We start from the raw sequence: 12476 nt of genomic DNA, 5'->3' as shown, positions 1-12476 counted from the left end.
CTGGTGGAGACCAGGGGTGGGAAGAGGTCATACTAGCAAGAGATGAGAACGCACATGCAAAAGGCATATCATGCAGGGCTTGACGAGGGGGCCCAATGATCCAACCATCCAAGCTGGGATGCTTCTGAGAGTGAAAGGCAGTGTTTTTTACTAACTAGTCCTTGAGAGCCCACACATATGGAGACTAACCCCTAGGCAAACAGGGATTTATCCCCTTCTAGGTACTAATAGGGAGTTTGCCATTGTGCTAACAACAAGGGGAATGTGATGAAGAAATGCAAGCAGGGAAGTCCTCTAAGCAGCTGTGCTTCCCCAGGCCTATCTGCTTCATGTGGAAGCACATGCACTGCAGGTCAGGACCAGCAGGATGGAACTCTGCACCAAGGCTAGAGCTGAGATGCTGAGAGAAGACAATGATGACAGTAACTGTGGAGGTCCAGCTAGACTAGAGATGTGGAGGAGACTGGAGATTACTGGGGAGGGAGAATCAATGGACTTGGAGACTGAAGAAGGGACCTAAAATGGCTTGTAGGTGTAGGTTTTGGGATCTGGATCCAGGGTGGCACCATTCCTCGGATGAGGAGTGCTGAAAGAGAAAGCTGTCTCTGGATACTTTCCCCTCCCTCCTCACCTAATTGCTTTCCCTTCATAGTTAATAGCCAAATTGGTTAAAATTGTGTGCCAAGAGTAAATGGGCTCTGAGTGAGCATTCAAGGAGCCTTATATAGAGTAAATGGCTTTGCTCCTCTGTAGTAGTCCAAGTAGTGAATGGATGAGTGAGTTCTGGGTATGTGAGGTGTGAACATGTATGACAAGGTATAAGTGTATCTGGGAACATACTACTCCCCTGAGTCTCAGGATTTGATCAGTTTCAAATCAACCAAATCAGTTTTAGTGCTATGTTTATTATTGATATTATTTCTTATATCTACCTCTGTTTCACTAATGCTACCCCAAAGCTCCAAAAAAATGATATCAAGACAGGGTACCAGGGAAGAAGCCTCAGGAAGGGGGCAGGCTATGTGGTCAACAGGATGCTCAGGTGAGGCATGGGTGCTGCTAGGACCCAAGCGGTTGTCACAGGCAAAGAAAGGCATGGGCACTGAAAGCAGGGGGCCCAGAGGACAAGGTTTACAAGCAGCAGTCTCAGTCTCCATAGCATCTCCTTGGTAGGAACTGGGGAGAAACAGCTGGGGCACAACCACCAGGTCACTGCCAGGCCACAGTAAGCCAGCTTTTCACTTCATTAGTCTCCTTGGCTAAGTGGCAGAACCAAGGAGTATGGACACCCATCCATATCCACAACCACACACACACACACACACACACACACACACACACACACACACACAGAGCTTTCAGCAGACCTGTCTATGTACAGCCACAGAGAATTCCAAGATAAAACAACCTCGAGAGATTCCCAGATGGGTAGAAATAAAGGATGAACTCACGATTGTATTAGTCTTCACTTCACATTTCATACAAGTAAGCAGTTGTGCCCTTTCTACTAAGATGGGCATCACAGCTCCATAAGGATACATTATCACATAAATGTCCCAACACATCATATTCATTGATACTCTTTCAAAACACAAATCTGAATTAGAATTTACTCTATAGGACAAGACTTTAGAAGAATGATGTGGGGTTGAACCATGCCACAAAGGTAACTCTACCTGCTCAGATAGTGAAGATGATAGGATAGTATTTGACATCTTCAGATGAGTGAGTATTCATGATGTGGTTGGGCACTTACTGATTGTGTATACCTGCATGTGTCTCTTAAACTCTCTCAGCTTCTCCATCTATCCAATCGCCTGTCAACTCAGCCAACAAATACATCTGGCCCCAGGACCTCAGGTGTAAAGATTGGAAATGACACTAGTAATAATCATGAGAATCCAATAGGAAGTATTTTCTAAATTGCAAAATGCTGTATTTACTACTGATATTATTTCTTATCTCTACCTCTATTTACAACATATATGCAAGTCTTCTTGCCCTCCAATTAAATACTGATGAACAGAGAAATCAGAAATTGGTTAATTGGTAAGTTTATTCAAGGTAGAAGGACAGTCTAAGGAAAGATCCAGCCCAAATCCTCATTTGCCAAAAGAGTTGAAATGAGAAGAGTAAAGGAATATTACCCAATCTAGTCATGCTGTCAACTACCAATTCCCATGTTCACCTTTCAGAAAGATTTTAACCTGATGTTAATGTATGTTATTTATTTAATAACAGACTTCTCCTAGTCTTGTCCACAGTCTAGACCAGGGATTGGCAAACTAAGACTCATGGGCCATATTTTGCCTGCCACCTATTTTTTTAAATAAAGTTTTACTGGAACATAACCATGCCCACTGATTTACGTATTACCCATGGCTGCCTTCATGCTACAATTGTAAAGCTGAGTAGTTAGAGCAGAAATCATATGGCCCATGAAACCTAGAATATTGGACCCTTAACAAAAAATTTTGCTAACATCTAGGCTCATACAAGGAATTCACAATTAGCACACTATAATGAAGTGGAAATTAATGAAAAATGTTTGTATCATATTAATGGTTTTAATCCAAACAATTTATTGGCATATATTGGCTAATCTTGTTAGTTCCCTAGTAGTATCTTGGCTATTTTCAAACAAACGAATTTCATCAAATTGATATAAGTATATAGTACAAGATAAAAAAGAATTGAGCATAGTTTCTGCACTACATCTTACATAGAAACAGTCCCTAGATTATTTGTGTAGCCTTAAATCTACAAAGCTACTACACAGGAATTGGGAATTACTTTTCATTATGCATCATCTGAATCACTGTGAGATAGCTACATTATAATTTATTTAAATCAGTAAGGTGATATGGATTTAAAATGTAGCTGTATCTCTTACCTGTGCTTATAAGCACAAATCAGCTCATGTGCAAAGGGGAAAACCTACCTGGAAATCAGCAGAAGTTATATCCTCACAATCAAGGGGAAACAACTGGTATTTACGGACCCACAAAAATAGTTTCTTTTAAATATTTTTGTTAATTTCAATATTAGGAAACTACTTATTTAAAATATTTTATTTATGATTGTGAAAGGATTTGGGGTTCATTGTAAAGACATTCTAACAGTTCAAAATATATCAAGTGTACCTCCTGAATCCTTCATCTTCCTTCCCTCCCTCTGTTCCTTTATTCTTCCCTCCCTTCTTTCCTCTCCTCTCCTCCCCTCCCCTCCACTGTCCTTCCCTCCTCTCCTCTCCTTCTTTCTGTCTTTAAGCAAACAACAGAAGCCGTGAACCATACTATTCTGAAATTTATATTTCTTTATCTAACCATATATGATTATCACTCTTTTGTGGTGATATATATAAACCTACTTTATTCTTATAATTTAGAGTCATATTATGTTAAATTATACTGAATCTAGAATTTATTTACATGTAGGTTGTTCTCAACTTTTCTCTATGTAAGTTATTTTTAATGTCTTTTTAAATGTCATGAGGTATTTCTTACTATCTTTTATTAGTTTTGAATTGAATAAAAGCAGGTATTTGTTCTCTCTGCAAACTTCATCTCCCTAGGTGTTTTGGCAGGCAACATTTGCCCACGTACAGAAGGGCTACTTTCTGCTCATGATTCATAACATACCCCTCACCCCAGTATCACTCACAAACTGTATATTCTATACCTATAAGGCCAGAGGAGGTAGGAAGTTTTAGAATCCAGGGTGCCTCCATTGACAAATCTCAGGCTAAAAGAAAAGTACAGGGGAAAATCCAGCAACTCTGGCAAGTACTTTTGTTAGATTATGGAGTTTTAGTGACTTCTGATCCCATAAGAAAAGATCAAAACTGCCAAAGAAGATGAGAGTTACACGAGTTTCTAAGATGGGCTGATTTTGCAACAAATATTCACAAATGAATCTTAAACAGAGCCATGAAATTCAGTGGATTTCAGGACATCTTCATTATAAAATCAGAGAAAAACCATATCACTCTCTTTCCTCCCTCCCTTCCCCTGCGATCCCCCAAGAGAGACCACAGGAGGTTCATTTTAAGGTCTAATGAATGGTTCACAAGGTCTGAAGTAGATTAGGATGAGAGTTTACTCATTCAATTCTATATTTGAACTCCAGGCTCACCCAATTTGTCATGGTTTCTTTTTCCTTAAAGGGAAAAAAAAAAAAAAAGTCAGTTATTTGGTACATAAAACAGCAAAGCAAAACTCTCTCCAGACAGTAAACAATAGTTTTAAAACACAAAACCAAAAACCTAGCAGAATTTTAAGACCCACTTTTCAGGGATGGTGTGCTGTGGGCTATTTCAAGCAAAATCTCAGGAAATCTATGTTCCAGGACAACTCAGTTTGATCAAGGCCAGCACTTTTACCCTAACCTTTTCCTCTGTTTTAAGACTCACTGAGATTCTCTCACTATGCCCTCAAAATTTTTAAATGGAGTTTATCAAAGGCTGTTATAATTTAAATAATCTACTTCTGACTTCTCAGGGGGTCACCTGAGTATTGTGAAACCTGAATTGGCTGTCAGTGCACAACATCATAATCCCAGCTGTCACCTTCTAGAAGCCCCTTCACGCCCTTTCATTAACTTGAAGTAACACTGCAGTGGCCACCAGGGAAACAATCCTAAGATATGAAAGGTATGGGCAGGAAAGAATCTTGGGTATTTGGCTGTCATAAGAACTTGTCAGGATGCACATGAATGTTTTGATTAAAGAATGAAACACCCCAAAGGATTTGGCACATTCTAGTCAGACTCATTTAACTCTGGACAGAAGACTAGCATCGACGATCACACTGCCAGTTCTATCTGTGTTTATACAGAAGGTCATAATTCTCCATCCCCATTACACAAAGAATGTGAGAAAATGGCCTCAAAGCTCCACGCAGGGTGTTTAGACAGAATGAGACAGTGAGAACTGCCAACCCTGGACTCAGATAATTTCACCCACAATCTCATTCTGATGGCCCTGATTATATTACAATGCAATGAGTTTGATGCTTTTGTTTCAAATGTTTTGTGGATGTTCTAGTGATGTGAAAAAAAAAACCTTTTTTCAACCACAATCCGCTCCCAGGTGGCTTCTCTACTCAAATTCATTCATTCATTCATACTTCCACGGAACATCTATCTCATAGGCACTGTCATGGTTGCCTAGAATATTTTCCTTCTGGAAAACCAGTCAAGTCTGCCCAGCAAAGGCCTGCCTCTCAGCCATGGGTATAGGCACCTGAACTGGGCTGCTGACTAGGCTGCCCCACCCCTTGAGATTCAATCATGGCTCCAGAATGGGCACCTGATTTAGCAGAACCAATCAGAGTTCACAGAAGACACCTAGAGGAGATCGCTGGGGAGAGGGGATGACTCCTGACATCCAGTTTGTAAGGTTTTGGGTGCAGACTTTTCCACCCCAGGAATTTGGTGCTAGGGAAGCTGATGTAAATTTCCATTTTGCTTTTCATGAATTAGGTACTCTCTGCCACATGCAATTAAGTAAGTCCTAATGAATATGACCTAACACTAAATTTATGGTAAAAATGGAAACTGGTTTCAAGTTTCAAGCAATGAAGCTCAGCATTATTTAAACATATCCCCAGATACTAATGAAAAAATAAATGCTTTGTCATCTGAGCTTTTCTCCAAATAAAAAGACCCATAAGGTAAGAATATCAAAACTTCCTGCCATTAGAAAGTAAACCACAATCAGTACTTTTTTATATAACTAAAGCAACCTAACACACATTATACAACTGTTCACATTAATTTGTAAAGCTTCTCTTCAAGAATTCCTCACCTACTTCAGATTTTTTTTAATTATACTTTTTATTTTGAAGTAATCATAGATCCACATGTAACTGTAAGAAATATAAAGAGGCCAAGTGTGGTGGCTCACACCTGTAATCCCAGCACTTTGGGAGGTGGAGACAGTAGGATCACTTGAGCCCAGGAGCTCAAGACCAACCTGAGCAACACAGCAAGACCCCGTGTCTTACAAATAAAATAATATTTTTTGTGTGTGTGTAGATTCTTTGAGATTTTCTACATACGTAATCATGTTATCTGAAAATAGGAAGTTTTATTTATTCCTTTGTAACCCATATGCCTTTTACTTCTTTTCCCGGCCTGACTAAAACTTATACTTTGTTGAATGTCAGTGTGGACATCCTTACCGGTTCCTGATTTTAAGAGGAAAAGCTTTCAAACTTTCACTGTTAAGTTTGATGTTACCTGTAGGTTTCTGTAGATGGTCTCTATCAATTTGGAGAAGTTACTTCCCATTCCCAGTGCACTGAGAAGTTTTGCATTTTTAAAATTATAAATGGGTTTTTTAATCAAATGCTTTTTCTAAGTCAATTAATATGATCATATGAGTTGTCATTTTCAGCCTGATATAGCAGATTACATTGATTGATTCGAGATGGATGTTACATTGGCTTTGCATATCTAAAATAATCCTGGAGGTAGCATATTATTGTTTATATACATCATTGGGTTTGAAGTGCTAAAATTTTGTTGAGGATTCTTGCATGTAAGTTCCTGAGAAATATTGTTCTTTTTCTGCACTATCTTTGGTTTGTCAGGGAAATGCTAGCCTCATAAAATGAGCTGGGGTGATTTCCTTACGCTTCTATTTTTCTGGAAGAGATTGTGTAAAATTGATATGAATTCTTCTTTAAATGTTTGGTAGAATTCTCCAGTGAAAGCATCCAGACCCGAAAATGATTTTTTATGGGGAGAGGGGGCTTTTAAATTATCAGTTCAATTTCTTTAATAGTTGTAGGATTATTCCAGCTATCTACTTCATCTTGGTTGAATTTTGGTAGTTTGTGGCTTTGAGAATTTGATCGATTTTTTTCTAAGTCGTTAATTCACGAGTGTAAAGCTGTTTATAATAGTATTTTATTTTCCTTTTAATGACTGCAGGTTCAGTACTGGCATATCTTGTTTCATTCCTGATACTGGTGATTTGTCTTCTCTCTTTTTTTTTTTTTTTTTTTGAGACGGAGTCTGGCTCTGTCGCACAGGCTGGAGTGCAGTGGCCGGATCTCGGCTCACTGCAAGCTCCGCCTCCTGGGTTCACGCCATTCTCCTGCCTCAGCCTCCAGAGTAGCTAGGACTACAGGCGCCCGCCACCTCGCCCGGCTAGTGTTTTTTTTTTTTTGTATTTTTTAGTAGAGACGGGGTTTCACCGGGTTAGCCAGGATGGTCTCGATCTCCTGACCTCGTGATTCGCCTGTCTTGGCCTCCCAAAGTGCTGGGATTACAGGCTTGAGCCACCGCGCCCGGCCTCTTTTTTTTATTTTTATTTTTTAAATTTGTTTTTTGAGACAGAGTCTTGCTCTGTCGCCAGGCTGGAACGCAGTGGCCCCATCTCAGCTTACTGCAACCTCTGCCTCCCGGGTTCAAGCGATTCTCCTGCCTCAACCTCCTGAGTAGCTGGGACTATAGGTGCGCCACCACACCCAGTTAATTTCTGCATTTTCAGTAGAGACGGGGTTTCACAATGTTGGCCAGGATGGTCTCTAACTCCTGACCTCAGGTGATCCACCTGCCTCGGCCTCAAAAAGTGCTGGGATTACAGGCTTGAGCCACTGCGCCTGCCCCTCTCTTTTTATTTTTATCAGTCTTGGTAGAGGTTTATCAGTTTTACTGATTTATTTTTAAAGAACCAGCTTTTGGTGTCACTGATTTTTCTCTACTGTTTTCCTATTTCAATTTAGTTGACTTTGGCTCTTTATTATTTTCTCCCTTCTGCTTGCTTTAGTTTTATTTTGCATGATTTTTTCTAATTCCTTGAGGTAGAAACTCCAAATATTAGAGAACTTAAATATGTAAGTATATAGTGCTACAAATTTCTCCCCAACATTGCTATAGCTTTGTTCCACCTCTTTTGATATGTAGTCTTTGTTTTCATTCAGATTTATATTTTTTTTAAATTTCTTTTAAGACTTCTTCTTTGACCCAAGTATTTTTTTAGTAGTATACTGTTTAATTTCTAAGTGTTTGGGGATTTTTCTGCTGTCTTTCTGTTATGAATTTCCTGTTGTATTCCATTTTCATCAAAAATTATATTCTACAATTTTAAAGATTTAATTTTAAGGTTTCTATTATGACTCAGGATATGTTTTATCTTGCTTAACGTTCCATGGGTCCTTGAGAAGAACGTGTATTCTCCTGTTATCTAGATAGAGTGCTATATAAATGTCATTTCAATCTCACTGGTTGATGGTGCTGTTCAGTTCTTCTATATCCTTGCTGACTTTTTGTACAGTAGCCTATCAATTGGTAACTGTGGAATGTACAAGTCCCAACTATAATTGTAAATCTGTCTATTTCTATCCTCAGCTCTAACAGTTTCTGCTTTGTGTATTTTGAAATTGTATTTTGGTCCAAACACACTTAGGATTATAATGTTCTTCTATGGGAGTGATCCTTTTATCATTATGAAATATCTCTTTCTTTGTCTCTAGTAATTTTCTTTGCCCTGAAGAAGACTTTATATGATATTAATATGATATTAATATAATCACTCCTACTTTAAAATTAATGTTAGCATTGTACATATTTTTCCCATTTTTTTACTTTCAACATATCTGTCATTGTATTTCAAGTGAGTTTCTTTTCTTTCCCTTTTTTTTTTTTTTTTGAGATGGATCTCGCTCTATTGCCCAGGCTGGAGTGCAGTGGTGCAATCTCAGCTCACTGCAACCTCCCCCTCCCAGGTACAAGCGATTCTCCTGCCTCAGCCTCCCAAGTAGCTGGGACTACAGGCATGTGCCACCATGTCCAGCTAATTTTTTGTATTTTTAGTAGAGACAGGATTTCACCATGACTGCCAGGATAGTCTCGATCTCCTGACCTCGTGATTCACCCACCTCGGCCTCCCAAAGTGCTGAGATTACAGGCATGAGTCACTGCGCCTGGCCTCAAGTGAGTTTCTTATAGTCATCATATGGTCATATGGTTGGATCATGTTTGTTTTGAGTTTTTTTTAATCCGCTCAAACAATCTCTGCCTTTACATTGGTGGTCTTCAGAACACTTAAATTTCAGGTGATATGTTTTGGTTGTGTCTCACCCAAATCTCATCCTGAATTTGAGCTCCCATAATCCCCACATGTCATTGGAGGGACCCAGTGGGAGTTAATGGAATCATGAAGGTGGGTTTTTCTCATGCTGTTCTCATGATACTGAACAAATCTCATGAGATCTGATGGTTTTATAAAGGGCAGTTCCTCTGCACATGCTCTCTTGCCTGCCGCCATGTAAGACGTGCCTTTATTCTTTCTTTGCTTTCTGCCATGATTGTGAGGCCTCCCCAGCTATGTGGAACTTGGGTCCATTAAACCTCTTTTTCTTTATAAATTAACCAGTCTCAAGTATGTCTTTATTAGCAGAGTGGGAACAGACTAATACATAAGGTGATTAATGATATATTAAAACTTGAGTCTGCCAATTTATTTTTTTCCTATTCATCCTCTTTCTAATTCCTCTGTTTCTCATTTCTTACCTTCATATGAGTTACTTAAGAATAACTCTCTGTATTGTTTTCTTAGTGGTTGCTCTAGGTATTAAGATATAAATATGTAATTTATTACTGTCTACTCATATCAGTATTTACCATTTCCACTTAAGTATAGAAACCTTCTATTTAGGTCCCTCTATCCTTCACACTTTTAAAATATAATTGTCTTAAGTATTCCATCCATAAACATTGGGTATCACATGAGATGGTATTACAGTTTTGCTTCAACTATCAAACATAATTTAAGAATTGCCTGACAATTAGGATACTCTAATTGTAATTTTCTTACTCATTCCAATGTTCTTCTCTCCTTTCTGAATTTCCAAGCTTTCTTTTATTTCTTTTCTGTTTAGAGAATTCCCTTGAGACATTATTTAAGGGTAGGTTTTACAAGCAACAGTTTTACAGTTTTCCTTTCATTGAGAATGCCTTTATTTCTCCTTCATTCCTGACAAATATTTTCACTGGATATAGAATCCTGAGTTGGCAGTTCTTTTCTTTCAGTATTTGAAAAATGCTATGCTACTTACCTCTTGTCTTCATGATTTCATATGAGAAATCTATATAATTCAAATTCGTGTTCCATATAAGCAATGTGTCCTTTCTCTCTGGCTGTTTCAATATTTTTTTCTTGTCTATATTTTTGATGTGTCTTGGCATGGATTTACATAGGTTTATTCTATTTGGAGTTTGCATAACCTCTTGAATATGTATGCTTATGCCTTTCACCCAGTTTGGGGGAGTTTCCAGACAATACATCTTTAAATACCTCTTCAGTACCATTCTCTCTCTCCTCTCCTATGACTTCAATGTAATTAATGTTACATCTTTTGTTACTGTCCCTCAAGTCCCTGAGACTGTTCATTTTTTTCCAGTCTATTTTCTCTCTGTTGTTCAAATTGGGTAATTTCTATTGATCTGTCCTGAAATTCACTGATTTTATCTGCTGTCATCTTCACTCTATTGAGCTGATCACTGAGCTTTTATTTGGTGGTTGTATTTCTCAGTTCAATAATTTCCATTTGGCTCTATTTTATAACTTCTATTTCTTTGAGAGATTTTCTACTGTTTCATTTGTTGCAAGAGAATTCCTAATTGCTTGTTAAAACAATTTTGTAATTCCAACATCCAATTCAGGTAAATACTGGCTTCTGTTGATTGTTTTTTCTCATTCATGTTGTGATTTTCCCAGTTCTTGGCATTTTAATTGCATTCTGGGCATTATGGATTTTATATTATGAGACTCTGGATCCGATTTCCTCTTTTCTCTTAGCAGTCATTCTAGGTGAGAGAAGGACCAAGAGGGTATGCGTGGGGCAAAAGATCAACTTCTAATTTGGCCCCACTGAAATCATGTAGGATTGGTTGTTCCATTGATGTTCAGCTAGAGTAGAACAAGTGTTGTCACAAAGATTTTCTGTGGTCCTTTGGCTAGAAGGAACAAGATTTTCTGGGACTATTTTTTTTTTTTTTAATCTGTGCCTATTGTTGGTCCAGGTGAGAAGATTCTGGAACGCTCTATTCAGGATATATGGGAGTCAAACAGGAAAATCAAGGAACTTCCCTTTTGTCTTTAAGACCCAAAGCCCCTAGACATTTCATTTTCTCCTTTTCAAGTCTTCTTATACAGATTAAGCATCTTTAATCCAAAAATCCAAGATCCAAAATATGAAATTCTCCAAAATCTGAAACTTTTTGAGCACCAATATAATGCTCAAAGGTCATACCCAAAGGAAATGCTCATTGGAGCATTTTGGATTTCAGATTTTCAGATTAGGGATGCTCAACCAGTAAGCATAATGCAAATATTCCAAAATCTGAAAAATCAGAAACACTTCTAGTCCCAACCATTTTAGATAAAGAATACTCAACCTATACTTGCTTGTTGTGTTATGTCTAGGGCTTCTTAGTTATAAAGGTGAGGACCTCATTGGAATATGGTTACTCCATATTGGCAGAATAAGAAGTCCAGATTAGTTTTTAAATTCAAAAGTATTCCAGTCTTCAATATCCATAAATTCAAGGACAATTTAAAATTAGCCCATTTCCTCTAATGATTTTTTTTCATTCATAAAACTTCCTATTTCCAAAGATCATACTGTCCTTTGTTCCTCTGGGAAGCAATCTGAAGGAAGGCTTTGATCATTTAAGTGTCTGTTCTGTTTAACATTGCAAGCACCAGGATTGAACACCTATTTGAGGCTCTGGAGGATATTACAATATTACAATATTGGAATAGGGATGAGATCTTCACCTACACAATGGCCAAACAACGGGAAATTCTCTAGAAAAATGTGGCTATAGACTTAAGTCACTTTTCTTACCTTAGCCTAGACAATACCATGAATGAGCATTCTCAGGTTATACTTGTTCTTTGAACTTCAGTGTACTTGGTTCCTCCCTCCTAAATATGAAGCTTATCATGGTGCTTCTTTCCCCTCAAACTGAAGCCCAGCTATTAACTCTAGTATATTTTTTACTTTATACTTTGTGTTCCAACTGGAATGAATTTCTCCCAATCCTCTGTTGTTCACTTCCTCAAAGATACCCAAGTTAAGTGCTTCTACTACTTGCATCTAAGATAGCATCAATACAGTACAAGCCAGGGGATTTTCTCCAGCACATAGAATGTGCCTCACAAAAGCCTACCCTGGCCATTGCCCCCAGCTACCTCATGCAGGTCTGCTGTCCAGGGGAAGAGCAGCTCTGTGTGTCAGGTACAGAAAATCAACATGGCAATGGCAGCTGTGAGTCCCAGAAGCTGTGACATGGCTGCAGCCACAGCTATACCTTCAAGTGAAATTTTCAACTGGCCCTGCAGTGGTGGTATAGTGGTGGTTGCGGTAGCTGTACCGACAAATTTAAAGGTAGCTAAAGGGAAACAGGATTTATTTTACAGAAGTCTACTTTAGAAATTTTCCTAGGATACTCCAAAACTG

General features: G+C 38.4%; 1 protein-coding gene across 5 annotated transcripts in view; it reads right to left on the bottom strand.

Annotated features, from left to right (window-relative positions):
• The window catches only part of CACNA2D3 (calcium voltage-gated channel auxiliary subunit alpha2delta 3), a 941064-nt gene that overhangs the window by 468470 nt on the left and 460118 nt on the right, over positions 1–12476 (bottom strand). The window lies entirely within an intron of this gene.

Source organism: Macaca mulatta, chromosome 2, assembly GCF_049350105.2.
Source record: "Macaca mulatta isolate MMU2019108-1 chromosome 2, T2T-MMU8v2.0, whole genome shotgun sequence".
Taxonomy (NCBI): Eukaryota; Metazoa; Chordata; class Mammalia; order Primates; family Cercopithecidae; genus Macaca; species Macaca mulatta.
This window is presented reverse-complemented; position numbering and strand designations above follow the sequence as displayed.